Raw genomic sequence first — 27486 nt, forward strand, 5'->3', positions numbered from 1 at the left:
CTCCTCTTCCTGCTGCACTAACTATTAACCCTTCCCTGACTCCTAACCCTTAAACTCCCAAACAGGGGCCAGAAAAGAGCCCTAAAGGAACTAAGAAGGGGAAGGGGGGGAGAAGCGGACCCCCAGTCCCTGTCTACCCTCCTTAAACAGTCAGATAGCCACCATTTTTACCAACAGAAACATAATGTGTCCCAACTTCGATTCCAAATCATTGAGGAGGTACTGCCCCCTCGGGGAGGTAACAGGGTGGAGCTATTACTGAAGCGTGAAACCTATTGGATTCACCGCCTACAAACGATGACACCCAAAGGGTTGAATCGGGAGTACGCGGTGAGCAGCTTCCTATGAAAATATGTAGGAGATGTTCATTGTATATAACCATTTATCCATGCTCGATTTTTTTTATTATTTTGGTTTTCATGTTTTCTATGTGTCTCCGCAGTGTAACTGATTCATAGCGATCTTCGATGATACAGAAGGATCGCATTTATTTTCCTTTTCTTTCTCTCTGGATGTTAGTAAACATACCTTGGTTGTCTTGCCAACATGACGTCAGAATCACATGACTTGAAGGCTTCTATCATGTGACTAGGGGCGGGCTATTTAAACATATGTTCATGTTCATTTCATTGCCACTCGCTGTTTGCTTGAGTTTGACAAAGGCACTTGCATGTGCCGAAACGCGCGTCACTTCTATCCATGAGTGGCGAATAAAAAATTGATAACTACATCATAAGGAGTGCCGGTTCCTTCTTCCAATTAGTCACTTATGCACGTCTAGTCCCAGCTGTGCAGTATATAGAAACATAGAAACATAGAATGTGTCGGCAGATAAGAACCATTTGGCCCATCTAGTCTGCCCAATATACTGAATACTATGGATAGCCCCCGGCCCTATCTTATATGAAGGATTTCACTTTTCACTTTATAAATTTGACAGTCTGAGAAAGTTGCAAGTTATTAGATTCTGTAACTTAACAGTTTTATTGTGTTAGAAGACATTACACAAGAATTTTTTAAAGCAAGTTTTTTTTTTTTTTTAACACACAGCATTTCTGTCATGCTACATAAGCACTTGCCCATTTCAAATATAATTTATATTGTGTGGTCATACAGAATGTACTTAGATTTGTGTGATTATTTTTGCTGGTGTTATTGTAAGTAAAATATTTTTTAAAACAAAATAACCACATGTATCTGTTGGGTTTTATATTTTAATTGCAAAGTAAAAATATGACTGTAGGCACAATGAACACAGAAGGACAGTAAATAGAATGATATAGCAAAAGGCAATATAACAATAAACATTAGTAGTAATAACAAGCATGTGAAAACAGCAACATATTACCTAAAATAAATGGGATCACAAGAGGATCAGGCCCTGGATCGACAAAGAGCGCACCCCGACGTACGTTTCGCCCCGCTTCTTCAAGGGGCGTATGATACGCCTCTTAGGTAATATGTTGCTGTTTTTTTTACATGCTTGTTATTACTACTAATGTTTATTGTTATATTGCCTATGGGCTTTTTGTTGGAGGTGCTTTCTAGCTGGCCCTCATTACTGCTCATATCAGTGTAGTCTTATACATCTAAGGCCTCATGCACACGACCGTTGTGTGCACCCGTGGCCGTTGTGCCGTTTTCCGTTTTTTTTCGCGGACCCATTGACTTTCAATGGGTCCGTGGAAAAATCGGAAAATGCACCGTTTTGCAGCCGCATCCGTGATCCGTGTTTCCTGGCCGTGAAAAAAATAGGACCTGTCCTATTTTTTTCACGGCCAACGGTTCACGGACCCATTCAAGTCAATGGGTCCGTGAAAGAACACGGATGCACACAAGATTGGCATCCGTGTCCGTGATCCGTGGCCGTAGGTTAGTTTTTATACAGACGGATCCGAAGATCCGTCTGCATAAAAGCTTTTTCAAAGCTGAGTTTTCACTTCGTGAAAACTCAGAACCGACAGTATATTCTAACACAGAAGCGTTCCCATGGTGATGGGGACGCTTCTAGTTAGAATACACTACAAACTGTGTACAAGACCTGGCAGCACCCGATCTCTTACAGGGGGCCGTGATCAGCACAATTAACCCCTTCAGGTGCGGCACCTGAAGGGGTTAATTGTGCTGATCACGGCCCCCTATAAGAGATCAGGGCTGCCAGGCAGCAGGGGGCAGACCCTCCCCCCCTCCCCAGTTTGAATATCATTGGTGGCCAGTGCGGCCCCCCCCCCCCTCTATTGTAATAATAGGTTGGTGGCCAACAGTGTGCGCCCCCCCCTCCCTCTCTCTATTGTAATAATTCGTTGGTGGCACAGTGTGCGCCCCCCATCGGCCCCCCCTTCCTCTATAGCATTAACAACATTGGTGGCCAGTGTGCGGCCTCCCATCTCCCCCCCCCCCCACCCTTCCCCCATCATTGGTGGCAGCGGAGTTCCGATCGGAGTCCCAGTTTAATCGCTGGGGCTCCGATCGGTAACCATGGCAACCAGGACGCTACTACAGTCCTGGTTGCCATGGTTACTTAGCAATAGTACAATAGTAGAAGATTCATACTTACCTGCTGCTGCGATGTTCGTGTCCGGCCGGGAGCTCCACCTACTGGTAAGTGACAGGTCTGTGCGGCGCATTGCTAAATGAACCGTCACTTACCAGTAGGAGGAGCTTCCGGCCGGACACGAACATCGCAGCTCCCAGGTAAGTATGAATCTTTTACTATTGTACTATTGCTAGTAACCCGCTGCCACCAACTAATTATTACAATAGAGGGAGGAAGGGGGGGGGCGGGGGGGCGCACACTGTGCCACCAACGAATTATTACAATAGAGGGAGGAGGGGGGGGGGCACACTGTGCCACCAACGAATTATTACAATGGAAGGGGGGGGGGCCGCACTGGCCACCAATGATATTCAAACTGGGGAGGGGGGGGGTCTGCCCCCTGCTGCCTGGCAGCCCTGATCTCTTACAGGGGGATATGATAGTACAATTAACCCCTTCAGGTGCGGCACCTGAGGGGTTAATTGTGCTGATCACGGCCCCCTGTAAGAGATCGGATGCTGCTAGGCAGCAGGGGGCAGTCATGTACACAGTTTGTAGTATATTCTAACTAGAAGCGTCCCCATCACCATGGGAACGCCTCTGTGTTAGAATATACTGTCGGAAATGAGGTTTCACGATCTAACTCATATCCGACAGTATATTCTAACATAGAGGCGTTCCCATGGTGATGGGGACGCTTCAAGTTAAAATATACCATCGGATTGGAGTAACCTCCGATCCTATGGTATAAAAGGGACTCCAGACTTTACATTGAAAGTCAATGGGGACGGATCCGTTTGAAATGGCACCATATTGTGTCAACGTCAAACGGATCCGTCCCCATTGACTTGCATTGTAATTCAGGACGGATCTGTTTGGCTCCGCACGGCCAGGCGGACACCAAAACGACTTTTTTTTCATGTCCGTGGATCCTCCAAAAATCAAGGAAGACCCACGGACGAAAAAACGGTCACGGATCACGGGAAAACGGAACCCCGTTTTGCGGACCGCAAAAAAATACGGTCGTGTGCATGAGGCCTAACAGGGATTTTTTTATAGCTAAGTGGGGACTGTTCCAATATTGCCTGCTTTTGCGGCACTTATGTTCCCCCTATATTAGGATCGGGTACACCCTCTATTCGGCAAATGAGCTGCTTGTCATAGCGCTTGTCTGCATTACTGCTGCTAATCTTACTATTAATTTTATGTTTTCTGTAATGTCTATTACTTAATAAAAATTTTAGATTTTCTTATATGTGTGTCCCTTTATCTATTTGGTTTTCTTCTATGATATGATTAGATACACAACTCAACAGGCAGTATCACACACAATAGGCTTAGATACACAACTCTGCAGACAGTATGACATATGATAGGATTAGATACACAGCTCAGCAGGCAGTATCACACATGACATTTGGATTCTGGATTTAGTGTTCCTTCATTCTCATGTATTTGACTTTCGCACATTTAATATTCTCAATAGATCTCACCAAATCTAGCTAGGTCTGCCGCGAAATATCTCATATTTGAGGCTAGCTTCTCTGCAGCTTAAGCAATAAGCTAAATGTGGAGCACTCACCGCCCAGTGGTTGTGATGTGCATTGCAGCTTTTTAGAGTTTAGTTACAATCTCGCAATATGATGTTGTTTTGCTCTCAGGACAAAATTGACACCACTTCCAGTTTGGAGATCAGGTAAGAGAGGACGCATCTGTATGCTCATATGATGCTCCTCTGGTCATAAGTATAAATGTACATAATATGGGGGCATATATCCCATATCTCCCACACAGTCATGTGTGAATGCTGCCTATAGATCTGGGTCTTAGCAGCAAATTGTCTTTATACTATGACTTTGATCCCCCTCAATCTAAAACGGATCTTAATTACTGTATTGTACAATATCATGAATGGTGTCCTCTTTTTGATAATGGTTAATTCTATCTATCCGTCTGGGAGCCTATGAAAACTTTAAAGAGGGTTTACTGCAGCTTTATATATTGTTATATCTTCCCCACTACGTGGGAGAATTCAGCACTGATGCGTACACCGCCAAGCACACCCTCCTTGAGCTGCAGCAGTAGAATGGCATCCCCCAACATAGGCTGATATGCAACGTTTCCACCTGTTGGAATTCCACCCTCCATATGTTGGACCAACTTTATGAACAGAGAAAGGCCATAAACAATTTCTTGTTGATCCAAGCGGACAGGAGTACTCCCTTGTGTAACTTCAATGTCAGCCAGTGGAAGCTCATGCGTGACACCTGCCATTTGCTTAGGCCCTTTGAGGATGCCACATTATTTGTCAATCGCCAGGACTATGACATGAACGTTGTCACTCCACTGCTTCATGTCCTGGAACAGATGCTGGTAAATTTGGCTGGTCAGGGGACTGGAGACGTGGCGCCTACATCTCACAGCTACATGATCCCTTTGGGGGCTGAACTGGAGGAGGAGGACAACGACATTGGAGCACAAGCAATCTGTAGTGAAATGGGTGGTTTTTCTACACAGCTGACAGGAGAGGAGGAGCAGCCGGCGAAGCAAAAGGGAGATGAGGAAGACGAGGCCGATGACCCAGGAGCACTGTGGCAGTATACAGTGGAGATGGAGGCAGGGAGTCCCTCCGAGTCACTTGCGCAAATGGCCTGCTGCATGCTTACTTGCTTGGGTAGTGACAGATGAATTGTCACCATTTGGTAGAGGGATGACTTCTGTCTCTCCACCTTTTTGGACCCTCGCTACCAGTCCAAAATAGGGTCCTTTTTTACACCCGCTGAGAGGGAGGACAAACTGAACTACTATAGAGACATCTTATGTAGTCAGTTGGCCGCTGCCTATCTGCACCATCGTCTATCCTCTTGCAGGTCTGACCATGGGGCCCTCTGCGCTCTCGTTCCACTGCTATGACTGCTGTGGCAAGGTGGGGGGGGGGGGTAGGAGCAGTACCAACTCCATCAGCAGCAGCTTAAGTCTAGAGTCGATGATGAGCAGCTTTCTTAACCCGCCTAGTGAAGAAACTACTCACCACCAGCAGCAGCTAGACCTGGAGCAGGACCTGAACCACCAGGTGGTGGCATTCTTGGACAGCACCCTGTCACCCCACATTGAAGATCCGCTTGACTACTGGGCAGCCAAACTGGATTTGTGGCCCCAACTGGCCAAGTTTGCCCTGGAAAAGCTGTCCTGCCTGGCCAGAATTGTGGCATCAGAGTGGGTGTTCAGTGCAGCGGGGGCCATAGTTACCCCAAGGAGAACTTGCCTGTCCACCCAAAATGTAGAGAGACTGACCTTTGTCAAGATGAATCAGGTGTGGATAAGCTAGGATTTCCACCCACCAATGCCTGATGCATCAGATTAGATCATGCATGCTGCCTCACCCAAACCTTTACAAGAGACCGGTTTCTTCTGGTTACCTGCCTCAGCTACTATTCTGATGCTGCCACACATCTGATGCCACACATCTGATGCCAAGCGCTCCTTCTAACTCCCACCATCATCAGTGGGTACTGTTATTGCCACCCACCTCCCCACTCTGTCATCGGGTCACTCTGATGCTGCTGCCACCTCACAACTCAGCTCTCCTCATGCTGCTGCTGCCACCTCCATACTATGTCACCTTGTCAGTCTCTGGCCTCCTCATGCTGCTGCTGCTGCCACCTCCATACTATTTCACCTCCATGCTGCTGCTGCCACCTCCATACTATGGGATTTCGTTAGCCATGTTTTTAATACAATTTTATATTTTTAGTTATTTTAAACATATTATTTGACCTGTATTTGTACTGGCCTGCAGTAAAATTGATATCCATTGTCCGTGTATACTCTGGCCCCATAATCACTTGATCTTTTCTGTCCGGTGAATGCCTAATGTTTGGGGCCTGTAGTTCAGTGGCCTACAGTAAAATTTGTATCCATGTACCTCGAGCCACATAATCAGAATTTCTTTTATGTCAGGTGAATGCCTAATTTTTAAGGCCTGTACTCCTGTGGCCTAAAATAAAAAATTTCTAGGCTCCAACAGGGCACATTTTAGAGAATTTCCCTTTAAGACGCATAAAAATGTACCCTGATTAAGATACATATTTATTGTTGGAATTTTTGTCATTGATCCCCCTCTAGTATGTCACTGTCCATGTTGTGGGACTATTTGTACACTTCTACAAAGTATTTGGTGGCTGAAAATATGAACTGAAGGTTTTTCAGGTTCGCCTGCCATTAAAGTGAATGGGGCCCGCTGCGAACTTACGGTTCGCGAATATTTGATTGCGTCCGCGCGATCGCGTTCGCAAACACGCCCCCGGCCGATGTTCGTCCATCACTAGTCAGCAGCACCTGCTCGTTCTGCCTTGTCGTTGCTCCCAGCAATACTTTGCCTTTTACTGTTCCGCCCAGATTCTTGCCGTTAGCAACACTTTACATCCCCGTACAGCAATTTCCGCAGCACTCCGCACAGACAATGCTTGCTGGTGCCCGCAGATGCCCTGGTGCTCGCATCCTCCACCAATTGTGAGGGGTAGCTTTCTTTCCGGGGATCATCCTCACAAATACCTTCGCAGACAACAGGTTTTCATGTCCCAACTCGTGCTTTATTGCGACTGAAGTACAAACAAATGATGCAAAACAAAATGAAAGCCTGCCTGGCTAGGCACTACCTAAACACAGTATATCTCTGACTCAGCTAAGTCACCATTCACACACACATGAACCCATGCGGCTTTCCCCAGCCTAATGTCCATCAGCCTCCTGGCTGTTACCACACCAGTGTCTTTTGGGGGATTGTGGTCTAGTTGTCCGCCCGACGCTGACCATGCGACTCTTATCCCTAGGCGTCGCGGGACCCTCCAAACCTCAGGCTAATCCAAGCCTCATGGTCTCTCTGCGCTCCCAGCTCAGACCACACACAAAACCACTCCAGGCTTCTGTACAACACAAGACACACCCCTCTCACTTTGAGGACAGCTTTATGGTCCGTTGATTGTGGCACCTCCTTTCTGCCTCAGGCCGGACCACTGATGGGAAAGAGATGGATAATCTTGCCATTCCTCTCTCATAACAGCCATGAGGCCGGTCACTGTCTCACAATATATACTGGGACTCTAAGACATTGGTGGTTCGAGTGGTATCTTATAAAAATTAAAGAAAAAGACCCCTGTAGTAATGCCCGGCAGATGCCGGAGCGATCGCTGGACTGCAGATGATTATGTGACTGACGATGCGGTCACATGACCGCCGAGTGCCCCGGCAACAGGACGCTAGTGGCGCGGGCCGTGAGTAGAATGTATGGCCTAAACGGAGGAGGATTGAGCCAGCCAGGAAATGGTTGGAGAGGTCCTGTTATTAGGAAAGGCGCCTCACAGGCAGTTCAATTGCCATGTGTGCAACCTGACTAGACAGAAATACCCCATCCATAGAAAGGGTACTGTATGGGGGTGTATGTGAATGCCGAATACAGATGCATAGTTCACGCATACATAAACAATTATAACCAAAGGACGCAAATGGCAATTGCACTGACTACTATTATTGGTGATTGGATGAAAATGAATGATATAGCTAGAGAGGACCAAATTTTTTAAAAATTTGATTCGGTCAGTTCGCTGAATTTTCCTAAAAGATTTGATTCACTATAAATTTATTTGTGGTGAATTGCGTTAAAAAAAACTGCTATTTCCTGGCTGCAGAGAGCCTGTAAAGTGGCGTACAACACTGTGTCTTGCAGTAACATGCATAGGGAGTCTGCTGTGGTAGTGAATGAATACTGTGAGTCAGTATGACACTCAGATGACAGGTGTTGCTCTTAGAATCACTTCAAACTGCACTAATTTCGTCAATTACTGGGCCAAACCTGACCAAATAACTCAAGTGTGAACTCAGCCTTACAGGTCAATGTTAGTGCCAGGTATAAAGAACCATGCAGAGGCCCAGGATCCTACTGTAGCGTGAAAGAGCGCACTCCTTTTACACCGTCGTCAGCTGATTCCACATAGATGTCTACAGAACCTGTTCTATTAAACGCTTATACAAGTAGAGCCACCCTCACAGAGTGGAGAGGTGTCAGCAGTAGGTTTGTATTGACGTCACTGATTATTTTGCCCTTCCTCTGATCCGTCAGAACAATAACCCCCAAAAAACAGATCCTGTCTGTTAAGCATCATGACAGATCATAAGAAGGGTCAAATAGATGATGATGTCAACCCAACCAAAAAGGCAAAATAGTGGCCCAGTCATGGAGTGGAGAGGGTGGGAACAGCATTAGAAGTCCACAGAGTGGCCCAGTGACAGAGAAGTGAGGTAGGAGCAGCATCAGGAGACCACAGAGTGGCCCAATGACATAGTGTTGAGGTGGCAGCAGCATGAGGAGACCACAGAGTGGCCCAATGACATACTGTTGAGGTGGCAGCAGCATGAGGAGACCACAAAGTGCCCCAGTGACATAGTGGTGTGATGGTAGCAGCATGAGGAGACCACAGAGTGGCCAAGTGACATAGTGGGGAGGTGGATGGACAATACCAGTACCAGCTAAAGATGGTGGGTAGCTGTAGGAGCACCTGGAAGCAGGTGTGGCATCAAGCAGGTGGCAGCATCAGAATAGTAGATGAAGCAGGTAGCCAGAAGAAACAGGTCTCTTTTGTAGGTGTGGCACCATGGATGATCTAGTCTGATGCATCAGGCACTGGTGTTTTGAAAATCCTGGCTGATCCACGCCTGATTCATCTTCACAATAGTCAGTTTCTCCACATTTTGGGTGGACAGGTGAGTTCTCCTTGGACTAACTATGGCCCCTGCCGCATTAAACATTCGCTCTGATGCCACACTGCTGGCCGGGCAGGAAACCTTGTCCAGGGCAAATTCGGACAGTTACAGCCACAAATCGAGTTTGGCTGCCCAGTAGTCCAGGGGATCTTTGATGTGGGGTGGCAGGGTGCACTCCAAGTATGCCACCACCTACTGGTTCAGGTTCTACTCTATGGTGAGTAGTTTCTTCAGTAGGCAGGTTAAGAAAACTGCTCATTAGTGACTTTAGACTTAAGTTTCTGCTGATGAAGCTGGTACTGCTCCTTCCCCCCAACCCCCCAGCAGCCATGGCAGTGGAACATGAGTGCAGAGGGCCCCCCCACTCAGACCTGCACGAGGATGGGCGATTGCGCACTGACTACATAGTATGTCTCAATAGTAGTTCGGTTTATCCTCCCTCTCAGCAGGTGTAAAAAAGTCCCCCATTTTGGACCGTTAGCGAGGGTCTAACATGGTGGAGAGCCAGTAGTCATCCCTCTGCCTAATGGTGACAATTCAGCTGTCACTACTGTGGGGATTTGCTCTGGTAGACAGGCTTGCGGACACAGTATAGAGACAATAACAACGTCTTTAACTTAAACAGTTCAGTGTTTTATTCACACATAAGTAAAGTGACAACAAAAAGTCCGTTTCAAGATAAAAACAATGTGCCATGCATGGTGGGGATCCGCGGTGCCTCTCCTTTGCGGGCATAGAGGCGGTGGGACCCATCCTTCGAGGTAGTGATCGCCACCGCCTCCTGCTGCAGCGGGAGGCACGGTGGATCATTAAAACCGCAGCTACTGGCCCACATGGCCTAAATGATAAGAATGATACAGCGGTTTTCTTATAGTCTATTCCGCTAGTGTATCACAGGAGCCAATTACCTAAAATATAGCTTTTAATATTAAAAGCTAGATTTTAGGTAGTTGGCTCCTGTGATACACTCTTCTATGTACAACTACCCACCACGCATTTAATTTGCCTCTGATAAATTAGTCTATTCCGCTAGCCTATTCCTTCCCTCTACCCCCGTTCCACCTTTGCGACCGTCTGTTCCATTTGTTACGTTTTATACAAGTAATGGCTTAAGTAATGCCTGCATGTATTATTATGCTCTATTACAGTTGCAAGAAAAAGTATGTGAACTCTTTGGAATGATATGGATTTCTGCACAAATTGGTCATAAAATGTGATCTGATCTTCATCTAAGTCACAACAATAGACAATCACAGTCTGCTTAAACTAATAACACACAAAGAATTAAATGTTACCATGTTTTTATTGAACACACCATGTAAACATTCACAGTGCAGGTGGAAAAAGTATGTGAACCCTTGGATTTAATAACTGGTTGAACCTCCTTTGGCAGCAATAACTTCAACCAAACGTTTCCTGTAGTTGCAGATCAGACGTGCACAACGGTCAGGAGTAATTCTTGACCATACCTCTTTACAGAACTGTTTCAGTTCAGCAATATTCTTGGGATGTCAGTTGTGAATCACTTTCTTGAGGTCATGCCACAGCATCTCAATCGGGTTGAGGTCAGGACTCTGACTGGGCCACTCCAGAAGGCGTATTTTCTTCTGTTTAAGCCATTCTGTTGTTGATTTACTTCTATGCTTTGGGTCGTTGTCTTGTTGCAACACCCATCTTCTGTTGAGCTTCAGCTGGTGGACAGATGGCCTTAAGTTCTCCTGAAAAATGTCTTGATAAACTTGAGAATTCATTTTTCCTTCGATGATAGCAATCCGTCCAGGCCCTGACGCAGCAAAGCAGCCCCAAATCAGGATGCCCCCACCACCATACTTCACAGTTGGGATGAGGTTTTGATGTTGGTGTGCTGTGCCTCTTTTTCTCCACACATAGTGTTGTGTGTTTCTTCCAAACAACTCAACTTTGGTTTCATCTGTCAACAGAATATTTTGCCAGTACTGCTGTGGAACATCCAGGTGCTCTTGTGCAAACTGTAAACGTGCAGCAATGTTTTTTTTGGACAGCAGTGGCTTCCTCTGTGGTATCCTCCCATGAAATCCATTCATGTTTAGTGTTTTACGTATCGTAGATTCGCTAACAGGGATGTTAGCATATGCCAGAGACTTTTGTAAGTCTTTAGCTGACACTCTAGGATTGTTCTTCACCTCATTGAGCAGTCTGCGCTGTGCTCTTGCAGTCATCTTTACAGGACGGCCACTCCTAGGGAGAGTAGCAGCAGTGCTGAACTTTCTCCATTTATAGACAATTTGTCTTACCATGGACTGATGAACAGCAAGGCTTTTGGAGATACTTTTATAACCCTTTCCAGCTTTATGCAAGTCAACAATTCTTAATTGTAGGTCTTCTGAGAGCTTTTTTGTGCAAGGCATCATTCACATCAGGCAATGCTTCTTGTGAAAAGCAAACCCACAACTGGTGTGTGTTTTTTATAGGGCAAGGCAGCTGTAACCAACACTTCCAATCTCATCTCATTGATTTAATTCCAGACACCTCACTCCAATTAGCTCTTGGAGATGTCATTAGTCTAGGGGTTCACATACTTTTTCCACCTGCACTGTGAATGTTTACATGGTGTGTTCAATAAAAACATGGTAACATTTAATTCTTTGTGTGTTATTAGTTTAAGCAGATTGTGATTGTCTATTGTTGTGACTAAGATGAAGATCAGATCACATTTTATGACCAATTTCTGCAGAAATCCATATAATTCCAAAGGGTTCACATACTTTTTCTTGCAACTGTATATATGTATCCTTCTCCTTGATGTGGTCTTACCCTGTCTCTGTCTGTATTTGTAGCGTCCTGCCGTCACTATGGGGATGGCTTGAGGTGACGCCTATTTGTAGCACATCTGCTGCGCAGAGACATCACAGCGGTCTGACGAAGCGCTAGTCAAGCGCGAAACGGCCGTCACCGCCGATCCACAGTGAATGGCTTGCTCCGCTCCCCTGCCTGTCTGTTGTCTTTGCAGTAAGGAATAAAGCCTGAACATTATTTTTGCAATCTGGTGAGTGCCACATCTTCATTTTCTCATTATTCGCATCCTTTGGACTTGTGTTTTCGCATGCTGTGCACCACTGATAGATTTTGCTTTTCATACAAAAGGCTGTTTAGTCGATGTCATAACGTCTGTTGGGGTATTGTTTGCTTGTCTGGTAGTGTCGCAGTGTTCAACTCTTTATTCTATTATTCATTCGTCAAGATAAAAACAGCCACCTTGAGCAGCAACACATAAGTCCTTGGGTGAAACAAAAGTCCACTTGCTTTCATCCAAACAATATAGCAGGCCTTAATCCCGGCCCAAACTCTCAGGCACCAACACAGAGACTGGCAAAGCTTCACTGTCAGATGGAGGATAATCCACACAGATGAGACTGTTGGCTGGATTTTATATCCCTAACCAAAACCCGGCCTGGAACTTGGGGAACAGCCACCCACCCTGCAATTGGCCTGCTCCCAGGAAGAGCCGGCCCGGATTGGCTTTACAGCCATACTAAATAACCAATAGTGTCAGTCAGCACTAGCTGCCGCTGACACTTAAAATTACCGGCTCTTACCTCACCGAGGCCAGGAACCTCGGTGACACATATCTTCCGTCAATGCCGGCCCCTTGCACTTTCCTACATACCTCACCCCTTTGTTCAACCCTGAGGGGGTGGCTACCCGCCAGACAGTGAACCCGGGACAGGGCATCTGCATTTCACTGTAACCTGCCTGCCCTATGTTCCACGGAAAACCTAAACTTCTGTAGAGACAAAAACCACCTGGTGACCCGAGCATTCCTCTCTTTGGTTTGGCTCATCCACTTGAAAGGGGAGTGGTCGGTTACCAGACGGAACTTTCTTCCCAACAGATAATAGTGGAGAGACTCGAGTGCCCACTTGATGGCCAGGCACTCTCTCTCCACTATACTGTACCTAGTCTCGGCTGGGGTAAGTTTGCAGCTCAGGATAATGTCTATTAGCCTTTGAAACGTGGCGGGAGCGCCATGTAGACCAAAGGGTAATAACTTGTACTGATACAGCCCCTCTGGCGTGATGAAAGCCATTTTTTCATATGATTCTCCGTCAAGGGTACCTGCCAGTACCCTTTGGGGCGGTCCAACACAGAAAAATACCGGGCTTGGCCTAACTTCTCAATAAGCTCATCTACTCGGGGCATGGGAGATGCGTCAAATTTGGACACCTCATTAATTTGCTGAAGTCGTTACAGAAGCGCAATGTCCCGTCCGGCTTGGGTATGTATTAAGACTATCGGACTGGCCCATTCACTTTTTGACTCCTTGATGATACCTAGCTGCAGCATTAGCTGCACTTCCTCCGCGATGGCTAGTCGTCGAGCCTCGGGTACCCGGTATGGTTTTAACCAGACTTTTGCCTGAGGTACAGTGATAACGTCGTGTTGGATTATGGAAGGTCCGAGAACACATCCGTGTTCCGACTAATGAACCCCCTGGCTTCCTGAGCCTGTTTAGAGGAGAGGCTGTCAGCAATTTTCACTGTGGCAGCCACTTCCCTTGCTTCAGACAGAGGGACCGAATCCGCTTCCCCTAGAAACCCTGGACGTGGGCTGTCTTCCGTACAGTTTTCCCGATCTTTCCAGGGTTTGAGCAGATTCACATGGTACACCTGCTCTGGCTTTCGCCTCCCCGACTGATGTACTTTGTAATCTACCTCTCCAATTTTTTCAAGTACCGATCACCCAGGTTAAAGTTCCGGACCCAAGCCTGCCGATTATAGACCCTACTCTGGGCTCGCTGCACTGCCTCCATATGCTCCCTAAACAGAGGTAACACTGTTTCCATCCATCCTTGCATCTGGGTGACATACTCAACAACACTTTTGTGCAGTGTGGGTTGTTGTTCCCACGCCTCTTTGGCCACGTCCAACAGACCGCGAGGGAATCTGCCGTACAGCAGTTCGAAGCGCGAGAACTCAGTAGAGGCCTGGGGCACCCCTCGCACTGCAAACATGATATAGGGCAGAAGAAGATCTCAGTCTTAGACACCGCTCTTTTTAACATATTTTTTAATGTTTGATTAAACCTCTCTACCAGGCCGTCCGTTTGCGGATGATAGACGGAATTCCGCAACTGTTTTATGTGGAGCAACTTACAGAGTTCTCTCATGACCTTCGACATAAAATGGGTCCCTTGGTCAGTGAGAACCTCTTTAGGCATACCCACTCAGGAAAACATCTCCATTAACTCCTTAGCTATGAGTTTGGCTGATGTATGATGCAGTGGCACCGCCTCCGGGTACCGAGTGGCGTAGTCGAGGATAACCAAGATGTGTTGGTGCCCCCTAGCGGACTTCGGTACTGGACCTATGAGATTCATAGTGATCCTGTCAAATGGAACCTCAATAATCAGCAGAGGGACCAGGGGACTACGGAAATGTGGCTGGGGGCTGGTTATCTGGCAGGTTGGGCAAGACTTACTCTTCCACCTCTCTGAACACACTGGGCCAGTAGAACCGCTGTAGAATCCGATCCTGCGTTTTCTGCTGGACCAGGTGTCCCCCTAGAACATGTTGGTGGGCTAGCTACAACACGAGCTTGCTATACGCCTTGGGCACCACCAGCTGTTCAATATGTTCACCCCGTAGTTGATAAATCCGGTACAGCATCTCCTGTTGAACCACAAAATGGGGGAACATAAACTCGGCCCCCGGTTGTTGCCGCTCACCCTCAACTATTACCACATTTTCCCAGGCTCGAGACAGAGTCAGAAAGCTTGCCGCCGGGTCCTGAGCTGGCAGACCTCAATGTCTCTGGGAATAATTTTGGTACAGCACAGCACCAGGACCCGGCGGCAAGCTTTCCACGTCTCCCACCATCACACTTAGCGGGGTTGTCTCCCCCTCTTCCACCGAAGTGGCAGTCACCCCTACTGATGGACCTTTTGACTCAGGTTCCCAAGGTTCTGGCTTCCCCCCTGAGCCAAGCCACTCTGCTAGGGTTACATCTATAACTTTTGTATCCAGTCATAGTGCCGGGAAACTGCGGAAGACTCATAAGTCAGCAACACATAAGTCCTTGGGTGAAACAGAAGTACACATGCTTTCATCCAAACAATATAGCAGGCCTTAATCCCAGCCCAAACTCTCAGGCTCCAACACAGAGACTGGCAAAGCTTCACTGTCAGATGGAGGATAATCCACACAGCTGAGACTGCTGGCTGGGTTTTATATCCCTAACCAAAACCTGGCCTGGAACGTGGGGAACAGCCACCCACCCTGCACTTTGGGCTGCTCCCAGTAGGAGCCGGCCCGGATTGGCTTTACAGCCACACTAAATATTAAAAGACAAAAACATGCAATGCGAAAACTCACTGCAATATAGAGTACAAAATTGCATAATAATTACAAGTGCTACACTATAAGTGAGAGATACCTGGCAAATCGTTTTGTACAAAATTATTTGAGCCCGTCTGCCGCACGTCAAGGCGATCTCTGTTAGACGGCCACACTAAATAACCAATAGTGTCGGTCAGCACTAGCTGCCGCTGACACTTAAAATTACTGTCTCTTACCTCACCGAGGCCAGGAACCTTGGTGACACATATCTTCCGTCAGTGGCGGCATCTTGCACTTTCCTACATACCTCACCCCTTTGTTCAACCCTGAGGGGGTGGCTACCCGCCAGACAGTGAACCCGGGACAGGGCATCTGCATTTCACTGTAACCTGCCTGCCCTATGTTCCACGGAAAACCTAAACTTCTGTAGAGACAAAAACCACCTGGTGACCCGAGCATTCCTCTCTTTGGTTTGGCTCATCCACTTGAAAGGGGAGTGGTCGGTTACCAGACGGAACTTTCTTCCCAACAGATAATAGTGGAGAGACTCGAGTGCCCACTTGATGGCCAGGCACTCTCTCTCCACTATACTGTACCTAGTCTCGGCTGGGGTAAGTTTGCAGCTCAGGATAATGTCTATTAGCCTTTGAAACGTGGCGGGAGCGCCATGTAGACCAAAGGGTAATAACTTGTACTGATACAGCCCCTCTGGCGTGATGAAAGCCATTTTTTCATATGATTCTCCGTCAAGGGTACCTGCCAGTACCCTTTGGGGCGGTCCAACACAGAAAAATACCGGGCTTGGCCTAACTTCTCAATAAGCTCATCTACTCGGGGCATGGGAGATGCGTCAAATTTGGACACCTCATTAATTTGCTGAAGTCGTTACAGAAGCGCAATGTCCCGTCCGGCTTGGGTATGTATTAAGACTATCGGACTGGCCCATTCACTTTTTGACTCCTTGATGATACCTAGCTGCAGCATTAGCTGCACTTCCTCCGCGATGGCTAGTCGTCGAGCCTCGGGTACCCGGTATGGTTTTAACCAGACTTTTGCCTAAGGTACAGTGATAACGTCGTGTTGGATTATGGAAGGTCCGAGAACACATCCGTGTTCCGACTAATGAACCCCCTGGCTTCCTGAGCCTGTTTAGAGGAGAGGCTGTCAGCAATTTTCACTGTGGCAGCCACTTCCCTTGCTTCAGACAGAGGGACCGAATCCGCTTCCCCTAGAAACCCTGGACGTGGGCTGTCTTCCGTACAGTTTTCCCGATCTTTCCAGGGTTTGAGCAGATTCACATGGTACACCTGCTCTGGCTTTCGCCTCCCCGGCTGATGTACTTTGTAATCTACCTCTCCAATTTTTTCAAGTACCGATCACCCAGGTTAAAGTTCCGGACCCAAGCCTGCCGATTATAGACCCTACTCTGGGCTCGCTGCACTGCCTCCATATGCTCCCTAAACAGAGGTAACACTGTTTCCATCCATCCTTGCATCTGGGTGACATACTCAACAACACTTTTGTGCAGTGTGGGTTGTTGTTCCCACGCCTCTTTGGCCACGTCCAACAGACCGCGAGGGAATCTGCCGTACAGCAGTTCGAAGCGCGAGAACTCAGTAGAGGCCTGGGGCACCCCTCGCACTGCAAACATGATATAGGGCAGAAGAAGATCTCAGTCTTAGACACCGCTCTTTTTAACATATTTTTTAATGTTTGATTAAACCTCTCTACCAGGCCGTCCGTTTGCGGATGATAGACGGAATTCCGCAACTGTTTTATGTGGAGCAACTTACAGAGTTCTCTCATGACCTTCGACATAAAATGGGTCCCTTGGTCAGTGAGAACCTCTTTAGGCATACCCACTCAGGAAAACATCTCCATTAACTCCTTAGCTATGAGTTTGGCTGATGTATGATGCAGTGGCACCGCCTCCGGGTACCGAGTGGCGTAGTCGAGGATAACCAAGATGTGTTGGTGCCCCCTAGCGGACTTCGGTACTGGACCTATGAGATTCATAGTGATCCTGTCAAATGGAACCTCAATAATCAGCAGAGGGACCAGGGGACTACGGAAATGTGGCTGGGGGCTGGTTATCTGGCAGGTTGGGCAAGACTTACTCTTCCACCTCTCTGAACACACTGGGCCAGTAGAACCGCTGTAGAATCCGATCCTGCGTTTTCTGCTGGACCAGGTGTCCCCCTAGAACATGTTGGTGGGCTAGCTACAACACGAGCTTGCTATACGCCTTGGGCACCACCAGCTGTTCAATATGTTCACCCCGTAGTTGATAAATCCGGTACAGCATCTCCTGTTGAACCACAAAATGGGGGAACATAAACTCGGCCCCCGGTTGTTGCCGCTCACCCTCAACTATTACCACATTTTCCCAGGCTCGAGACAGAGTCAGAAAGCTTGCCGCCGGGTCCTGAGCTGGCAGACCTCAATGTCTCTGGGAATAATTTTGGTACAGCACAGCACCAGGACCCGGCGGCAAGCTTTCCACGTCTCCCACCATCACACTTAGCGGGGTTGTCTCCCCCTCTTCCACCGAAGTGGCAGTCACCCCTACTGATGGACCTTTTGACTCAGGTTCCCAAGGTTCTGGCTTCCCCCCTGAGCCAGGCCACTCTGCTAGGGTTACATCTATAACTTTTGTATCCAGTCATAGTGCCGGGAAACTGCGGAAGACTCATAAGTCAGCAACACATAAGTCCTTGGGTGAAACAGAAGTACACATGCTTTCATCCAAACAATATAGCAGGCCTTAATCCCAGCCCAAACTCTCAGGCTCCAACACAGAGACTGGCAAAGCTTCACTGTCAGATGGAGGATAATCCACACAGCTGAGACTGCTGGCTGGGTTTTATATCCCTAACCAAAACCTGGCCTGGAACGTGGGGAACAGCCACCCACCCTGCACTTTGGGCTGCTCCCAGTAGGAGCCGGCCCGGATTGGCTTTACAGCCACACTAAATATTAAAAGACAAAAACATGCAATGCGAAAACTCACTGCAATATAGAGTACAAAATTGCCTAATAATTACAAGTGCTACACTATAAGTGAGAGATACTTGGCAAATCGTTTTGTACAAAATTATTTGAGCCCGTCTGCCGCACGTCAAGGCGATCTCTGTTAGACGGCCACACTAAATAACCAATAGTGTCGGTCAGCACTAGCTGCCGCTGACACTTAAAATTACTGTCTCTTACCTCACCGAGGCCAGGAACCTCGGTGACACATATCTTCCGTCAGTGGCGGCATCTTGCACTTTCCTACACTACGCAAGTACCTGAGCATGCATCGGGCCATTTGCGCAAGTGACTCAGAGGGACTCCCTGCCTCCATCTCCACTGCAAACTCCCATGGTGTGTCTGGTCATCTGCCTCGTCTTCCTCATTGCCCTGTAGCTCCTCCGGCTGCTCCTGCTCCTCCTCTCCTGTCACCTGTGTAGAAAAACCAGCCATTTCTCTACGCATTGCTTGTGCTTGAATGTCCTCCTCTCGTTCAGCCCCCATATGGCTCATGTGGCCGTGAGATATAGTCGCCACGTCTCCAGTCCCCTGCCCAGACAGATTTAACAGCATCTGTTCCAGGACATGAATCAGTGGAATGACGTTTTTCATCCCGTAGTCCTGGCGACTGACGAAGTGGCCTTCTCAAAGGGCCCGAGCAAACGGCAGGTGTCAGGCATGAGATGCCACTGGTTAACATTGAAGTTACACACGGGAGTACCTCTGTCTGCCTGTATCATCAAGAAATCGTTCATGGCCTTTCTCTGTTCACATCATCGGTCCAACATATGGAGGATGGAATTCCAACAGGTAGAAAACTTTGCATATCAGCCTATGTTGGGGGATGCCATTCTGCTGCTGCAGCTCAAGGAGGGTGTGCTTTGCATTGTATGAGTGGCTGAAGTGCATGCAGTTTCCTGCCCATTTTCAGGATGTCTTGCAGATGGGGTGAAGACTTCAGGAACCGCTTTACAACCAGATTGAACATGTGCGCTATGCAGGGCTCTCCATAATGCAGTGCCTACACCATGTTCTTCATGTTGTCGGTCACCATGGTTCCGATTTTGAGTTGTTGAGGAGAAAGCCAGGATTTGATTTCTTGATGAAGGATGCGGAGCAGTTCTTTCTCTGTGTGACTCCGTTTGCCCAGGCAAACTAGGTGCAGAACAGCGTAACACTGCCGTGCACTGCACATGTGGTATGCTGGTGGAGCACTGTGAATTTTCCCTGCAGTGGAGGCTGAGGACACAGTGGAGGATGAGGAGGCATAGGCGGACATTATTGCAGCACCAACGGCGTGAGAACATGGAGGCGGAAGCAGAGTCACCTGGCCAAGTTGCTGGTGTGGCTGGGCAGGAACCACATTTACCCAGTGGGCCTTAAAGGACATATATTGTCCTTGACCGTAGTTAAAGCTCCACACATCGGTGCTGCCGTGCACCTTGGCACACAGCGACAGGCTCCAGGAGTGGCCAACCGTCTGTTCTACATATGTGTGCAGGGCTGGTACTGCCTTTTTGGCAAAGAAATGATGGCTTGGGACTCTCCACCTCGGCTCGGCACAAGCCATCAGTTCTCTGAAAGGTGCAGAATCCACCACTTTTAAAAAGAGGGACTGCAGCACCAGAAACTTGGCCAGGAGCACGTTCAGTTTCTGCGCCATTGGATGAGTGCATGTGTACTGTTGTCTAGTGACTGACTAGTAGGAGGAGAAGCAGGAGCATCAGGAACAGCAGATGATAGGAAGGACAGATAGCTCCCTTCGGCTGAGGTGGTGGAGCCTTGACTGCATGAAGTTGGGTGCATGCCAATGGGTGATGCAGCGGTTGCTGCAGCAGGCTGGACCACCATATTGGAGCCACGGTTCTCCCAGGCCACTTTATGTTGATGCATGTGTTGACGCAGGGGTGTGGTACTAACATTGGCACCCTGGCCACGCTTCACCTTCTGCCCAGAAATTCTGCAAATGGCCATGCTCACCTCCTCCCCTGACCTAACAAAAAATTGACACACCGTCGAGTATGGCCGAGCTGCTGACTGTCCTCTAGCAGCTCGTCCTCTCTGAAAAGTGGAGTCGAGCCTACCCATATAATACTTCTCGAGCTGAGGGAACTAAAAATGACAGAAGAAGGTTCAGGACAGGTGGGGGTACAGAGCCTGCTTCCGGCCATGCCAACTAAGCTTCGTGTCAGAGGAACCCACTGACTCTTGGCTGGGGAGTCTGATGTCACTTGCGATGTAGTCGAAGACCGAATCAACCATTAAAGCACCGTTGGGTGGCTGGTAAAGACATGACCGCTAGATGACGCCGGGAGCTTAGGCCTCTCGCTGTGACTCCTTCTGCCACCCCCCTTCTTCTGCTGGCTGCAACAGAAACATTTTGCCCACTGCCTGTTCCCTTTGAAGGGCATGTCATCTGTCTGTCTGACATACTGTATAATAAAAGAGTTAAATTAAAATTAAAATAATACTCCTCAAAAAAGGCTGTAGTACAATGTTACTTCACCCCTGAATGGCAATTGAAGGGAGTCTGTCACCTCCATATGGCCATATACAGTGCTTACATTCAGGGCCGATCCTAGGGTCACAGGCGCCTGGGTGCAGAAATATTTCTGGCGCCCCCACATGGGCGTGGTTATCTTACTAACTCCTCCCCTTTACAATGTAAACACGAATATGAACTTTGCCCCACGATAGCTCTTTTGTAGAACCCCCATAAAAACTTACAGTTACTTGACTTGGCCCTTGGGGATCTCGGACGCCACTTCAACACTTTGGCCGGGGGCTCGGCGGAGCTGATGTTGTGCTTTAACCTAGTGAGAAAGATTTCATAATAAGGATTTGGAGAAGGGGCAGAGGGATAGCAGAGCAGGGAGAGGCTGGTGCTGCTACTAGGGGGTCATACCATGGGGGAGTAATAAAGCCCACCATAATGTCCCCCCAGTAGTAATAATTCTCCTTATAATATGCAAAACATTTGTAATGCCCCCAGTTGAGCTAATGTTCCCATAATGTGCCAATATAAAATACCCCTTCTCAGTGCCCCCGTAGATGACCCCCATAGTGCCCCCCCCTTCCCCATAGTACCCACCATAATGTGTCCCAGTATAAAATGCCCCTATACAGAGCCCCCATATAAAATATCTTCTTTTTTAGCCTCAGTAGATGCCCCTATAGTGCCCCCCAATAATCTGCAGTAAGATGTGCCCCCATAGATGCCCCCAATCATGTGCCAGTAATAAGAGCCCCCCCACCATCATGTGCCAGTAGCCAGAGCCCCCCCATATCATGTCAGTAGCCAGAGCCCCCCCATATCATGTGTCAGTAGCCAGAGCCCCCCATATCATGTGCCAGTAGCCAGAGTGCCCCCAATCATGTGCCAGAAATAAGAGCCCCCCCACCATCATGTGCCAGTAGCCAGAGCCCCCCATATCATATGCCAGTAGCCAGAGCCCCCCCATATCATGTGCCAGTAGCCCCCCTTATGTGCCAGTAGCCCCCCTATGTGCCAGTAGCCCTCCTTATCATGTGCCAGTAGCCCCCCTTATCATGTGCCAGTAGCCCCCCATATCATGTGCCAGTAGCCAGAGCCCCCCCCATATCATGTGCCAGTAGCCAGAGCCCCCCCCACCATCATGTGCCAGTAGCCAGAGCCCCCCCATATCATGTGTCAGTAGCCAGAGCCCCCCCATATCATGTGCCAGTAGCCAGATCCCCCCCATTATCATGTGCCAGTAGCCAGAGTGCCCCCATATCATGTGCCAGTAGCCAGAGTGCCCCCATATCATGTGCCAGTAGCCCCCCTTATCATGTGCCAGCCCAGTAGTCCCCCCTTATCATGTGCCAGCCCAGTAGTCCCCCCTTATCATGTGCCAGCCCAGTAGCCCCCCTTATCATGTGCCAGCCCAGCCCAGTAGTCCCCCCTTATGTGCCAGCCCAGTAGCCCCCCTTATGTGCCAGCCCAGTAGCCCCCCTTATCATGTGCCAGCCCAGTATTGTACCTATATAAAAAAAAATAATACACTTATACTTACCTCCAGCAATGCGATGCGATGCAGGCCGCCTCTTCCGTCTGTGTCCCTCGCTATACGGCTCAGCCTCAGGCGACGCGATGACGTCATCGCGCCGCCTGCACCGGCCTCTGATAGGCTGCCAGCACTAAGCCGGCAGCCTATCAGAGGAACAGGAGGGGACACACCTCTCCCTCCTCTGCCGCAGCACAGGCATCTGTATTATTGCCGTCCTGAGGACGGCAATACAGATGACTATGGAGATGAGCGCTTCCGCAATGGAGGCGCTCATCTCCTGCTCTGCCCTGCCGCCGGCCGCGGCCGCCCCCACTTGTCACCAGGGCCGCGGCCTTGCGGCACTCAGGCTTGCCGGCCCACTGGGAAATTTCCCGCTATCCCGGCAGGCCAGTCCGGCCCTGCGCTCGGCGCCTTTCGGGTGACAGCGCTGGGGTGCGGGGCACCCACTGCACCCCGTGTAGGATCGGCCCTGAGTCCTATAGCACACCTATACATGAATGTAATGGTACCTTTGTCCTTTTCTTTAGACTTGCAGAAGCTGGAAAAACGAACTTTGATTCATATGCAAATGAGCACTCGCAAGTGCCCAGGGGCGGTGTTCACTGTGTTGGAGCCCCAGCCTCTGCATATGCCCACCCTCCTATTCCCTTGCATGCACCGGAGAACATTGCGAAACCTGCGGCAATGTGTCGTTTGCCGGCGCATGCGCAGTAGTTAAAGCGATGCTGTGCCCACAATGGGCATCGCAGTGCGCATGCTCCGGCCCGGCGAGGCAGTGCACAGGCACGGGATCTCGGCCGGACCGAAGGATGATGCAAGTGAATAGGAGGGCGGGCATATGCAGAGGCTGGGGTGGGGAAATAATGAAAAAAGGCAGAGCAGCCTGGGCTACAACACAGTGAACGCCGCCCCTGGGCACTTGCGAGTGTTCATTTGCATATGAATCAAAGTTCGTTTTTCCAGCTTCTGCAAGTCTAAAGTAAATACCAAAGGTACCATTACATTCATGTATAGGTGTGCTATAGGACAATGTAAGCACTGTATATGGCCATATGGCGGTGACAGATTCCCTTTAAGACATATATTTTTCCCCTTTTTGTTTCCTATTATTACACCCCCAAAAAAATAAAATAAAACAATGTAAAATCAATGCAGAATGGCTAATGGGACGCATATATCTTTCCTATTAATACACCCCGTAAATGGCTGTAGTACAATGTAACTTCATTGCTTAATAGCAATTATGAAATCAATTTTTTCCTTCCCTATGTACTGGAGGCCACACAGGCACTCAAGTAAGGCTACTTTCAGACTTGCGTTCGGGGCTCCGCTTGTGAGCTCCGTTTGAAGGGGCTCACAAGCGGCCCCGAACGCATCCGTCCAGCCCTAATGCATTCTGAGTGGATGCGGATCCGCTCAGAATGCATCAGTCTGGCGGCGTTCAGCCTCCGCTCCGCTCAGCAGGCGAACACCTGAACGCTGCTTGCAGCGTACGGGTGTCCGCCTGGCCATGCGGAGGCAAGCGTATCCGTCCAGACTTACAATGTAAGTCAATGGGGACGGATCCGTTTGAAGATGACACTATATGGCTCAATCATCAAACGGATCCGTCCCCCATTGACTTTCAATGTAAAGTCTGGACGGATCCGTTCAGGCTACTTTCACACTTAGAAATTTTTCTAAGTTATAATGCAGACGGATCCGTTCTGAACGGATGCAAACGTCTGCATTATAGGAGCGGATCCGTCTGATGAAACATCAGACGGACCCGCTCCGAACGCTAGTGTGAAAGTAGCCTAAGTAGACAATATTAGTGGATCCACAGTTTAGGTGTCCTTTTTTTTTATAAAATCGTTTTTATTGATTTTCAATAAAGGTATTAACAAAATAAAGATTTTGTATACAACAACAAATATCTTGTCAGTCCATACATCAGAGTCTTTCCAACATAATGAGACTGTCACCATATTAACATGAAAGCATCGTAGTACAGAATAGAAAGACAGATACATGTTATTATAAGGATACAGGACATTGCAGAATTAGTGTTAGATTATTGTATAACATCTAACCAACCCCCCCTCCCCCCTTTACTTGATCCAACAGAGAGACAGTTGCAGTACCTTTATTTCTCTATTAATTACGTCTCAGGAAGGCCATTGCAATGAGAGCTGAAATTAAAGTGATCGATCGACATCCCCTATTCGACAGCATGTGCTAAGATATCTGGCCCAATAGAGAAAATTGCCCTCGTATGCAATCTCTTGATAGGGCCGCAGAAGCCAAACTCCTGTTCTCCACCCAGCCCCTCCATATCGACAGGAATTTGTTGGGACATTTTCTCTTGACATAGACTCCTCTTTCAAAGCATAAAACTGTATTCAGCCTATTTATATATTCCTGCTTGTTGGGCGGATTACTTCTTATCCAGTGTTTAGCAAGTAAAATCCTCTCCTGGAACAGCATTCTCTGAAAGCACAATGACAGTTTATCGTCTATTTCTGAAGAGTCTACAGTCGTGGCCAAAAGTTTTGAGAATGACACAAATATTAGTTTTCACAAAGTTTGCTGCTAAACTGCTTTTAGATCTTTGTTTCAGCTGTTTCTGTGATGTAGTGAAATATAATTACACGCACTTCATACGTTTCAAAGGCTTTTATCGACAATTACATGACATTTATGCAAAGAGTCAGTATTTTCAGTGTTGGCCCTTCTTTTTCAGGACCTCTGCAATTCGACTGGGCATGCTCTCAATCAACTTCTGGGCCAATTCCTGACTGATAGCAACCCATTCTTTCATAATCACTTCTTGGAGTTTGTCAGAATTAGTGGGTTTTTGTTTGTCCACCCGCATCTTGAGGATTGACCACAAGTTCTCAATGGGATTAAGATCTGGGGAGTTTCCAGGCCATGGACCCAAAATGTCAACGTTTTGGTCCCCAAGCCACTTAGTTATCACTTTTGCCTTATGGCACGGTGCTCCATCGTGCTGGAAAATGCATTGTTCTTCACCAAACTGTTGTTGGATTGTTGGAAGAAGTTGCTGTTGGAGGGTGTTTTGGTACCATTCTTTATTCATGGCTGTGTTTTTGGGCAAAATTGTGAGTGAGAAAGGTATAGGACGGCTCACCCCTGTGATGGTGATGTATAGGTGCTCCAAACTAGTGCGACACCCTACTCACCAGGTTAAACATATGTATATAAAGTGATTGGGCACTCTGATAGATGGAGTCACATACAGAATCAATACAAAATTGGACCAATTTATTATACAATATAGAATATATAAAACACTATAGGTGTAAGTTAAAATCCTAGCATAGATAACCGTATGGCATATAATAAAAAAATGTAAAGTATTGGCACTGGATAATACAATAATACAGTAATTGATATTGACTAATGCTGGTCCGGCAAATAGTTCAATGGGCTAAAATGTAAGAAAAAGGAAAAAGAAAAAGAAAAAAGAAAAAAGAAAGAAGAAAAAAGAAAAAGAGTCCAAAGTTCCTCAACGTGAATATGAATAGATATTATTGTGCAGGCTTACATTGATCTGGCAAAAAAAATGATGATGGTGGTAATTGGTATTCTTAATACACGATGGTATAGGTTGGTGATACCGCCCACAGACGGTTTGTATATTGAGTCTTTCCAAGAGTAAATTTTGATAGATAGTAGCAAGTGATGATTGCACAGATTTTACTCAGCTCTCGGTATGAGAAGCTATTACTCACAGTTAGCAGCCTCAATTGGTGGCGTCCCACGAGCTGTCCTAATGTGGTAAGGTTGCTTCTTAGTTAAGGATTTTTCATGCGGTTGGTATACCGAATCTTTATTCTTTCTATTGGGACACGGCTGTGTGGAGCTGTAACACACGCAGTCCCGATATCCGAGCTGGTTTCTTTCGGCGTTCCACGTGTCTCCAAATGTGCGGAGCTTCAGTCCTTGCTGAAATACCTGCTGTGAACCGGTTGTTTGCAGGCTGTGGATTCCGCCAATAGATTTCTTTAATGAAGCGCTTCACTTATGGGACATCTAGTCGATGTTGTCCGACATGTACCCGGCTATTTAAGTCTGATGACCGAAGGTTACCGCCAGACGCGTTTCGGGGACTATACTCGTCTCCTTCCTCAGTGGCTAGCCACTGAGGAAGGAGACGAGTATAGTCCCCGAAACGCGTCTGGCGGTAACCTTCGGTCATCAGACTTAAATAGCCGGGTACATGTCGGACAACATCGACTAGATGTCCCATAAGTGAAGCGCTTCATTAAAGAAATCTATTGGCGGAATCCACAGCCTGCAAACAACCGGTTCACAGCAGGTATTTCAGCAAGGACTGAAGCTCCGCACATTTGGAGACACGTGGAACGCCGAAAGAAACCAGCTCGGATATCGGGACTGCGTGTGTTACAGCTCCACACAGCCGTGTCCCAATAGAAAGAATAAAGATTCGGTATACCAACCGCATGAAAAATCCTTAACTAAGAAGCAACCTTACCACATTAGGACAGCTCGTGGGACGCCACCAATTGAGGCTGCTAACTGTGAGTAATAGCTTCTCATACCGAGAGCTGAGTAAAATCTGTGCAATCATCACTTGCTACTATCTATCAAAATTTACTCTTGGAAAGACTCAATATACAAACCGTCTGTGGGCGGTATCACCAACCTATACCATCGTGTATTAAGAATACCAATTACCACCATCATCATTTTTTTTGCCAGATCAATGTAAGCCTGCACAATAATATCTATTCATATTCACGTTGAGGAACTTTGGACTCTTTTTCTTTTTTCTTCTTTCTTTTTTCTTTTTTCTTTTTCTTTTTCCTTTTTCT

The sequence above is a fragment of the Bufo bufo genome, chromosome 8 (genome assembly GCF_905171765.1).
Source record: "Bufo bufo chromosome 8, aBufBuf1.1, whole genome shotgun sequence".
NCBI classification, from domain to species: domain Eukaryota; kingdom Metazoa; phylum Chordata; class Amphibia; order Anura; family Bufonidae; genus Bufo; species Bufo bufo.